Raw genomic sequence first — 11,718 nt, 5'->3', positions numbered from 1 at the left:
GTCTTACCAACTTTGCAGATGTCCTTGATGTAGGAAAACCTATTGAACCAGAGTTAACCAATACCGGGAAGAGGAAACCAGAACCTACTCCTATTCGTGAGATCAAAAGGCCTTGTCTTGAGGAGGAACAAAGGTCTGGAAATCCACAGCAAAGAAGAGAGAGCTTATTACGTAGGCCGGACGAGATCACTTGTGTCGTCCATATTTTTCTTGCTCATTTCTTGGCATCTCTCTTGTGCATAAGGCAACTCCCATCCAAAAGGGAGTGCACTATTGCCTCAAGGTCAATCAAGCCAACAAAGACGTGTACACCTAATTGGGCAAGCACCTTGCCACGGAAGCTAGTGCCAAATATAGTGCATACAAGGGATCTACATATTAGGAATAGAAGATGATCATTTTGGGCAATGGTGCTTAAGCACAAAAATTTTCTCCAAGCTTTCAAAGACCACGACATGAAATGACATTTGGGAGTGAAATCATTGTGTACAATGGAAACATTTCCAGGGGAACTTTTCCTATATAATATGCAAGGGAGGATTGTGGTCTGAAGGCCGTTCGCTTTCCGTCTATATGTACTACAAACTCATGAAGCTCCAGGACATCCTATCATAAACCAATCAAGGGTAAGAAAAGGAAAATCAAGGTGAGAACAAAAAAATATGAAGTAGGATAAAATTTACATCCTGCTCCTTGTCCTCCTCCAACACCATATGAGAGAGTTTGAGACTTTAGAGCCAATTTGGGAATTACTAATATCTTGAAGATTTGGTCATAAGGACAAATCTCAAACTATCTTTTAAACCCAAAGCCTTCCACAAGGTAGTACTTGAAAATCTCTTCCAAGCAATGCTCTCAAAACTTTGGCTAAGATTTGGCCATGTGGTCAACTCTTAAGCTCATTTTGAAAGTGGGGATCGGGAAATTCCCAAATTCACTAACATGGTGCTCTCCTATCTATTGCCCTTGGCATCCAAGTCAATGCATGACTTCACGGAATCCACAAACTTTGGCTCATCAAAGGGGGGGTTTTGCACTGGAATAAGGATCCTTGCAGCAACAACCTTGGCTTGTGTGGCTTGGAGATCTTCCTCTACCACGTGCAACTGCTCTACTGTGAGAACCTCTGCACACACAAGTGCGATAGTGTGAGTGACAGAGTCACCAAGTGGCAGGAGCTTGCTTTCAAGGGCATCTAGCATGGAGTTTAAGGGAAACTGGGTGTTGGTTCATAGCACACTCATGCACTCCATGCATAGGCCGAACGCTTTTTCCAAGTCATGCAAAAAAAGAAACTCCTTCCCATCCACTACCAATGATATAATCGGTTGACCTCTACTTTTGGGAGTGTCTCATCCATGAGTGGAGTTCCCTCTAGAGTGACACTAGTGCTAGCCACAATGATGCATTTTTCAACCACTTCCTTGATCCCCTTGGGGTACTCAGGATGAAGCGACTGGCCTTCGGCCAAAGGGTTCATGAGGACACCCTACTGCTCCTTGGCATCCTTGATGATGGAGACAACCTAAAGGTGTGGCAGTCACGCCTCCTCCAAATGGGGTTCCTCTCGCTGACAAGGAGATGAAAGTAGCCAAGCAAGAAAGGTACTCCACCCCCAACTTGCACTTCTTTAGTTCTAGCACCTCTGGGACCTACTCGTCCACCAGAAATGGCATGCATTGATGGCAATTTCTTGAAACCGTCTCAAATGCTTAGAGAACAAGTGATCTCCTTTGTGGATGTAGCATAGGAGATCTCAAGGCACCCAGATCCCTGCATGTGGGGAGATAGCTACGACATATTTGATGATGTACTCCTCCATGAATGTTGCAATCTCTGCAAATGCGTCCATCTGGAGGGCAATTATGGCGTCAAGGTCTGGGAGACGAGTGAAAAAGGTGTAAATTTAACATTTTCCCTTGTAGTTAGTGTCATCAAGGAAGAAGATGAAGTGTGACAAAGCGGTGGATGTGGGTACAGAAGCAGAGGTTGTGGATGCATCCATATCTGGTTCAGAGTGTCGATAAAAAGCGGAAGAGCTCAAGGGTTGCAAAAGTGAAAAGTGAGAATGAGTTATCAAGCCCCCCCCCCCCCTTTCATAATGGTGGGCTTTTTAAAATAAGGCACATTTTCCAAAAATAGCTCAATAAAATGCCTTTTTAAATGGGACACCCAAATCACGCTACAAAAATGGACTTTCACCTCATTATGATGCCTAGATTTAAAAAATTTGCTATTGTTGAATGAAAAATTATATTCAAAGTCCAAAATGTGTCAAATCTAAGTAAATTGATTACTGAGCTAGTCTCTTCAGACAACTATTCTAGTGTTGGGTTAAGAGAGTTTGGCTTAGACAGACAGACTTCAGATCAGACAAAGTCACTGATACTGGAATAGAACTGGAGCTAATAACTAAAATGGAAATGACACATATCGGAATTGAAGCTAGAACTAAATTGTATTAAGATCATATCAGTACAACTGGAAAAATCAAAATGTGAGCCAAGAGACTACTCTTAGGTTATCAATAATAAAATACAAGAGTACGTGAGATCTAATACACTATAACAGCATGTGGCTCCCAAGTCATAGCTCAAAGAATACACTGTCAAATGCCCCCTTCTAATGAAGTAATGGCCCCTATTTATATGTCTCTGATTGAGTATCCATTATGCAGTTATCATAGTAGTTGGCTTAGTAATTACTAGGTCAGTTGTCAGTCAAAATTCGAGCCTAAGGACGGTTCCCACCATCTACATTTCTTCCCCCCTTTCTGTGAATTTTGGAATATTTTCAAAAAAATTCATATGTGACTGAAAATTGACTGATTCCTTTGAAGCTTCCCAAATGTCAAATGTTTGCCAACTAGCCTGTCAACTATTGGGTGTCTGATGACACCCAATAGTTGATCTAATGAGCATACTTTTCCAAATGTATGCACTGACCAATGCACTAATGTGGCCGAGATGATCTATGATAAAGAAATGTCCGATGACAACCAAAAGTTGAGCCAACACTAACCATATTTATGATGGGATCGCTAAATACTGATGTTGATCAAATGAAAACCTCAAGTATCATACTGACTCTGAATGAAATTATGTATTTCCCTACCCCCGCCAACTAAAAATACATAGTAGCTAGCTTAAAGCAACTAGTAGTCAACTAAAAATAACCAGTAACCAGCTGAAAGTACCCAATAACCAATTAAAGTACCCATTAGCTAGCTAAAAGAAACCAATAGTCAGCTGAAAATAACCAGTAACCAACTGAAAGTACCTAGTAACCAGTAACCAACTAAAAATACCCAATAATCGGTAGAAAATACCTAGCAACCAACTTGTTATTCTTAGTAAAGGACCACCATGAAATGCCTGGATCCCAAACTTTCAATCCCATCTTTGAGTGTAATGATTCTTTGGCTAGACCGTCAGATACTCTGTTGTTTCTTAAAGGTTTATCCTCACAACTCAACCTCAGCCTTCAAGCTGGTGGGTTGAAGAATTTGATCCTTTAAATGCCCATCACTAGACGTATGTTTGCTAGTAAATCCTTTGAAGTCAAGTTATTTAGAATCACATATACCCTTTTCTCTAAAAAGATTTATCCATCAAAACCATATACTCTTCAACATCTATTGGCTCCATCATCCCTAGTTACTTGTGCCTTGACCCTCTCCATGTCTGGGTATTTTTCATGTTGTATTGAAACAAACCCGGAGACCGATTGCTAGCCATTCATCCTTTAGGATTGTTTTATTATTTATTATATGATCAACTGGTACCCACTGAACAAGTATTGTTGGATAAGTTGTCATCATATAAATCTAAAGTTTAAAATGCAAATATCCAAACTCCTAAAATATGATCTTTTGATCTTTCATGAACCTCAACAATATGAAAAGCTATAATTCTAGAATCTAGCCATTTGGCTTTAAAAATTTGACCATTTGGTTTCCAACCATCAGCCCCTATGGCCTTCTAAAGATCTGGCCATGTTCCACTGTTTGGCCACGCTGTGTACCCCATAGTACATTAATTGTTCTTATCATTAAACAAACCTTGAAAAATTACATTCCAATGGCTGGTTCTGGTGACGCACAGAGGAACTCCCCTACACTTGTGGACTGCCCATTCACCACTCTTGTTATCTGGATACTTATAGCTTGACGCTTTTGTTTTATTGAAATCTGACATTCGCCTAAATACTGGACATTTGAAGTCCTCGGGTCTGACCATCTCCTTTTCAAAAAAATTGAACTTCCCCTCTTTTGACTTGCTAACACCTCCCTATTGACATCATCATTGATCAAATATTTAATTATTGGAAAACCGGATATTATCGCATTTGAAAAAAGGAAGAATTGGGTTTTGAAATTCCTTCAATACTGGTGTACAGTTGTGCTGAAGATCTGATTTTCTTCTTAACCAGATCCTATTTCTTGGTTGACCTTGTCTAGTGCTGATTTATTGCATATCAGTATGAACTTCATTCTTATTGAAAATTATGTCTTGAAATTCAACTTCAGAATATCCCCCAATCACTACACACCTCTACCATCCTGCATTGGTTTTGCACCCTCTCATTCGTGCTCATGACAAGTACATTTCCTTCCTCATAGATTAGCATCACCTCCTATGTAGTGAATGCCTCCATTTTCTTGGGAACTACTCTCACCCATGGAACTCTTGCATCCATCATGCAATATGAAAGGAAGGTTGCCAACGTTGTGATTCCATTAGAAACACAATCCAACCGTTGAACCAAATCAAAATCAGACTTGGTGGTCCGGAATTGAACTAGAAAACACTCCAAGTACTCATCTACTATGTGTTGCATCGATACGATAAGACTAGTCATCATATCATATTGCAAAGCTGACCACTTTTCGTCCATCCGAGGAACACTTAATTCCACCAACATCAATTCTTGATGATGGTACTTCAAGTTGTTCTGATGTCACTATCCCAAATCAGAGTCTGGGAAAAACTCATTTGAAGTTGTTGCTGATTCTAGAAATTTTGCTTGAATCTGCATGTCTTCATCCAATTGATTTGAGCTTGCATCTGGAATTGTTGTTGGTTTCCCTTGTTCTAACACTTGTCTTTACACTGATTGCCTGTCATTCTCATATCCAACCATCCGCCTCCTTTGGATAGTAGAGCTTCTTTGTAGTGTACATCTCTACATACAAGCATTGTGGTTATCTCCGCAAATGCAAACTCTTTAAAGATATGCACAAAACAATGAACATGCAAACACCAACTCAAGCCCATAAAACTAGAAGCTTTAGAATATTTCAAGGAGTTTTAGACATCTAATACCATTCTTTTTCTTGAAAGATGCTACCTACCATAAATCTGGTTGTTGCCACTCCATCCTTAATAAGGAAGATACATGGATGGTTTCAAGCTTCCTATAACCTTGCATAGTAGTAGCTACAATATGGGAGTTTGAAAAGAAGAAATTTTTTCTTTGAACCAATTTGGTTGGGCAAAGACATGAAAAAATTGTTGCTCCAATATCTGCATGTATAGCATTGAATGTGCTGGAGAGGCTATGAAGTGGCTTCCTCCACCAATGTAGATGGAAATATGACTGCAAAAGCAAGCCAAAACATAATTATGAATCCATAAAAACATTCCACTGTGACTTCACACCCAACTTTGTATTCTCAAAACGTGTACTCACAATGTGTTGAGAATCGAGCAGGTTGTTGCAATTGCATGCTTGACGTTGAGAAAACATGTTGCACAATGGCTACAGTCCCCTTATCCTTGCGATTCTTGAAGCCAAGTAGTGTTCCTTTCCAATGATGATCTAAGTTTGCACGGTTTCAAACACGGTGAGGGCCAATAGCAGATGGTTGTATGTATACCCAAGCACCTTTGGCGAACTCTTGTGGCACCCACTCACCATCTATACCTCTTGTGAATTGTGGCATGCAACTCTAGTGCCCTCATCCTTTGGCTGAATTTGTGGAGTAGAGCTTGCCATGGGTGAGTAAAGGAAATTAGGAGGAGGAGGAGGACCTTGCTTATTGCTACAATGCAAGTGGGAGAATGAGTTTGCTTCGTGTGCCAATGGGAGGTGGGCGTGGCAAAGAGGAGGAGGAGCGTGGTTGGTGTCGCAATGGAGATAGGAGAAGGTGGATGAGCCTTGCTTGGTGTGGCAATGGGAGATGGGAGGGGAAGAGAGAGGAGCTTCCTTGCTACTGCAATGGAGGTGAGAATAGAGAGATAGTGTTGGGGTAAAGGGTGAGTGTGATGGTAGTATTCAAGGAGGGCTTGGAAAATGGGTTCTAAAGAGAGAAAATCACTTTTCAGGCATGGGATAGTTTTGAAGGGACTTTGGAAAGTATAAAATGATGTTTCAATTTTTTTTTTAAAAAGTGAATTTTAGGTTTTTTTGGTGCACATTTAGACTTTTGGATGTTAGAAAAATGTTTTTTTGACCATAAATTAGGTTTAGGAGGGTTTTAAGAATATAAGATTTGAATTTTTAAAATTTTTTAATTTTTTGGGGTATTTTGAAAACCGGGTCAAAAAGAAGATAAACTTGGAGGTTCCAAGTGTCCCCCCACTCCTCCCCCCACCTTCTTAGTAGGTAAGAGTCCATTAAGATGTAAGACTACTTTGTCCCCCTACTATTTTGAGGGCATAGAGAGTGTCCACCACCCTCTTCCTATTGGCTTGCCTCTAATTAACCTTAATCCCAAAGGGTCCCTAGAGGGTTCATGTTTTTCCTATTGAAGTGCCCGTAGTGCGGGTGTGTGTGTGCGCGGTGCGTGCGGGGAGAAGCAAGACGTGTTGTGTGGGTGGATCAGCTCTCAAGAATAAGTGGAGCTCCTGTTTCTTTCATGGATAAGAAGATTAAGGATGTGTGGTCAACCGATTGCCCGGCCGTGGATAGAGGTGTAACGTATTTACCCCAAAATTTGTTGGGTTCAATTTTCATCCAATTTCACTCAAGTAGAACTCAGTTCACTCATTTGGATCCAATTAGAACCAAGTGCACTCCATTGGATCCTAATTCACCGAATTGGAACTCAATTGTACTCAAGTAACTTAATTGGATTCAATTTTACCTAAACTTGCCTTGAATTTACTTAATTGGACTTAATTGCACCCAATTTCTCTTAGTCAGAGCTCAATTAAGCTTTCATAATGGAATTAGGCTGATACCATTGATTGTAGCGGAATTAAAATGATAGTAGTGAGCATTTCATTAAGAGAATGCCTATTGAAGATAGAGAGGGAGTGTTTGATTAAAGATAGCAATAGAAATATCACACCTAGTTAGCTTGGCATGAACAATACTTGTAAAAGAGAGGGAATTAGAGAAATTGACAACAATTGACGACCCCCTCCAAAAAAACTTTTGTATTATATATATTCTCTCATAAAGAGAGACTTGGTACAATACATCCTTTGTGTTCTTTGAGACCTTGTTGATGCCAAGAAGATGGAAAGTTTCATGCACCAATATTATGCTCAAAACAACAATTAAACTTACTTGCAATAAACATAAACTTGTCTCCGACCTCAATCCCAAGACCTCAAACACCTTCAAAGGTAAAGAGGGTTGGCACGTAGTGAGGAAAGTGAATAGGAAGATGTAACATACAAGAAAGAAGTATTCTCCTCACATATCATCACTCTTAGAGCATAGCTTAGCATAGTAGTGGAGATTTGAGAAAATGATGAGCATGCTTTGAAGCTTGACTCTTGCTTGGATTTACATTCCATAGCCAAGAGGTGTTGGTGTAGGCTCTCTACTTCTCAAGCTTGGAGAATGAGATATCTCTTGCTTAACACACAATGAGTGCATGTGTGTGTGGGCTCATGGATTCCAAAAATGAGAATGAGAGAGAGAGAGAGAGAGAGAGAGAGAGAGAGAGAGAGATGGGTCGACCTAGCTAGAATACTCTAGTTGTAAGCTCATTGGCCCAAGCTTAGAGCTAGCCAATGAAAGTCCTTGGTCAAATCAAGCAAGGGGAGTAGCATTTAGACAAGTGTCCTTCTTTCCCCCTTTGAGAGAGATCTTGCTTTATTATATAATTGAAGCTAAATTCTTATTGGCTCTCTAGGTCAACTGGCCAATAGGAATTAAGTTTGCACATGGTTTGCTCAATTATCATTGGACCCCTTAATAGACTGCCCAATAGGAATTAAAGGGAGTTGTAATCTTATGGTCCCTTTTATGGGCTTTTCCATAAAGTTTAAGCTTGATTTCATTAAGCTTAATTCTCATTGGTCCTTTCCATAGGCTATCCAATAGCATTCATGCTTAATTGGGGGTAACTGGCTAGGGGCCTGACATGTGTCCTTTATGCCTCTTGGGGTTTTAAAGCTCCATTAGGTTCACATTGCTCCTTGGTAGACCTCTCTCCATTTGGACCCTTATTGAGATGAGCTTATCTCTCCTCTTGGTGCCCTACTGAGAATGGGTCTAGCAGCACATATTTGTATCCTAACTCTTGTTCTCATTTAACTTTCCATATTAAATGATTAGTTCAATATGAGAAAATCATTTGCGATAGGTAGATATTATATTTTATGACATTTTTAACTTAATTGGGCTTAATTGCACCCAATTTCCTACCTAATTTGACTCAATTATGTTGGAATTAGGGTTGCAAGGAAACACACACAGCTTGGAGAAGATGAAGGAAACTCAAGGCACACAACTAAGAGTGTATTACTTAGTGTGATAGATAGCCCTAGAGTGATGGGCGTATATACAATGCTCGGGGGAAAAACCTCCTAAAGAGGGAAAAAATGCCCCATCGGTCCTAGTGTGTTCACACACATCACTACCACATGTATATGGTAACAGATCCCCCCTAGAGTGATGCGGTGAACGAGAGCTGGCACATGAGTAAAGGGAAGTGCCATGCCCTAAGGACATGATCAGTCCACGAAGGGAGTAAGCCCAAAGCTTTGCGGAAAGCGTCAAGCTTCTCACGAGACAATGCCTTTGTGAAAAGAGCTGCAAGGTTGTCCTGTGTTGGCACATAAGCCAAGCTTATCTCTCCTGTTGAGAGCCTCTCCCTGACATAGTGGTAATGCACCTCAATGTGCTTTGTGCGAGCATGAAAAACTGGGTTCCTCGCAATTGCCAATGCGCTCTGGCTGTTAGTGTAGATAGTGTTGGCAGTGTCCTATTCAACACCCAAATCAGCCATAAGGCGTTTGAGCCATACACACTCAAACGTAGCTGTGAAGACTGCCCTGTAGTCAGCCTCACAACTCGAAGTGGCCACAGTAGGTTTATTCTTGCTCAACCATGATATACATGAACTGCCAAGCATGAAACAAAAACCACTTGTGGACACTCGCGTGTCAAAACAACCAGCACAATCTGAGTCCAAAAAAGCATGTAAGTCTGGCGGCAATGATCCCCCCCTGGGATAAAACAAGCCAAGATGTAAAGTGCCACTAAGGTAGCAAAAAATCCTCTTAACAGTCTATCAATGCTTAGACCCTGGGCTATGCATAAATCTGCTAACCTGTGAGACTGTAAACTGAATATCTGGCCTCGTGTTGCATACATAAATGAGGCATCCAACAACAATTTGGCAAAGAGTGACATCTGCAGGATCATGTAGACTCAATTTCAAACCTATTTCCATGGGAGTGGCAATAGGTTTGCAATCCTCAAGTCCACACTTACATAGCAATGTCTCTATGTAACTTTTCTGACACAAGGCAATACCACCATCACACTGCTTAAACTGTATGCCCAAGTAATGATGCAACATCCCGAAATCTTTCATCTTGAAAGTAGCATTCAAATCAGCCTTAAATTCAGCAATATGTCTCTCATTTGGTCTAGTGATCAGCAAATCATCTACATAAAGAACCACAATGAGAAGTACATCACCCTCACGCTTTACATACAATGTGCTTTCTATTGGACTGTTACGAAAGCCTTGTTTGACCAAATGAGTGTCATCTTTCTCATACCAAGCACGAGGAGATTGCTTCAACCCATACACACTTTGTCCTCTTGTACTTTCTTGACAAAACCGCGAGGCTGCATTACATAAACTTCCTCAAATATATCACCATTCAAGAAAGCAGTAACAATGTCGGATTGATGTACATCCCAACCAAAATGAGCTGCCAATGCACATAGAAAACGCACAGTGGTCATACGACAAGTGGGAGCAAAAGTCTCTTTATAATCTATGGGCTTTTGTTGTGCATAACCCTTTGCAACAAGTCAAGCCTTATGGCGATCGATCTCACCATCTGGCTTGCATTTCAACTTGTAAACCCACTTTGTACCAATGGCCTTTTTGCCAAGAGGCAAATCACATAAAGTCCATGTGTCATTTTCTATAAGTGCATCATATTCTGATTGCATGGGAGCCATCCAATTTTCTGATTTTTTGCTTCATCAAAAGACAGAGGTTCCTCAACATCATGTAAGCTAGACACAGCCAAAGCATAACAATCTGATGCATAAGATGCATGGCGAGAGCCTGAACGAGTACGACTAGACAAAGGTGCATCCAATTTACTGTCACGCAAAGTGTGCACCAGCCATTTTGGCATACCTCTAGCCTGCTCATTTCTAGCCCTTTCCTCATCAAGTACATCATGTACATCTGCATCAATAATAGGCTAATCTATAACATTTTTGAAAACCCCCATAGGCTGTACATTTGCCTCATTGGAATTTACTTCCACCATTGAAAATAGGCAACAAAGTGTCATAAATGTCCTGTGAGCTTACATTACTGTCTCTAGTACATGACAGCAAGGGCTGAACAGAATCTTCCACAAACACTACATCTCGTGAAACCAAAATACGCTTTGTTTGCGGATGATACATAACCTTTGCTTTCAGCACTATAACCAACAAATACATTTGACAGTCTTATCATCCAATTTTCTGCGTTGTACTTGTGGCACTAAACCATAAGCCAAATAGCCAAAAACACGCATGTGCTCAATAGATGGCTCTCTATCATGCCATGCTTCATATGGAGTCATAGACTGCAATGCTTTCGTAGGACACCTGTTGAGTACATAAGTGGCACACATTACAGCCTCGAGCCAAAATGAATGTGGTAAAGCTTGACTCTTGACCATACATCTTGCCATTTCCATAAGAGAGCTATTTTTCCTCTCAACAACACCATTTTGTTGAGGCGTATATGGCACTATACATTGGTGTTTTATCCCACGACTAGCCAAAAATGCGTTAAATTCATGAGACATATACTCCCCCCTTGATCGGAACGGAGGGTGCCCATAGTACATTTCAAGACATTTTCAGCCATAGCCAGAATTGTTTGAAGCACATAAAAACTTCGGACTTTGCTTTAAGCGGAAATACCCATGCATGCCTGGAGTAATCATCAATCAAAGTCACAAAGTAAAGGTAATTTCCCAAGGACAGAGTTTGCATGGCCCACAAACATCACTATGCACAAGCTGCAACCTGCATGTGGCCCGAACTGAACCATCCTTTGGAAACTTAGAAAGCTGCATCTTACCCAAAATACAGCCTTCACAAACATGTTTGGAAAGTGCTTCAAGAGGCGGCAAAGAAGCAACCATATCAGATTTCTACAAACGCAGCAAACTGGTAAAATTCAGACGACCAAAACGTGCATTCCAAAGTTTTGCATGTGAAATAGCCCTTGAATCTGCAACTGCATTGGCAAAATTTTGTCCACACTTGTCATACAAAGTGAGCTTATAC

Source organism: Adiantum capillus-veneris, chromosome 30, assembly GCF_014529385.1.
Source record: "Adiantum capillus-veneris isolate H3 chromosome 30, ASM1452938v2, whole genome shotgun sequence".
Classification (NCBI taxonomy): Eukaryota; Viridiplantae; Streptophyta; class Polypodiopsida; order Polypodiales; family Pteridaceae; genus Adiantum; species Adiantum capillus-veneris.
This window is presented reverse-complemented; position numbering follows the sequence as displayed.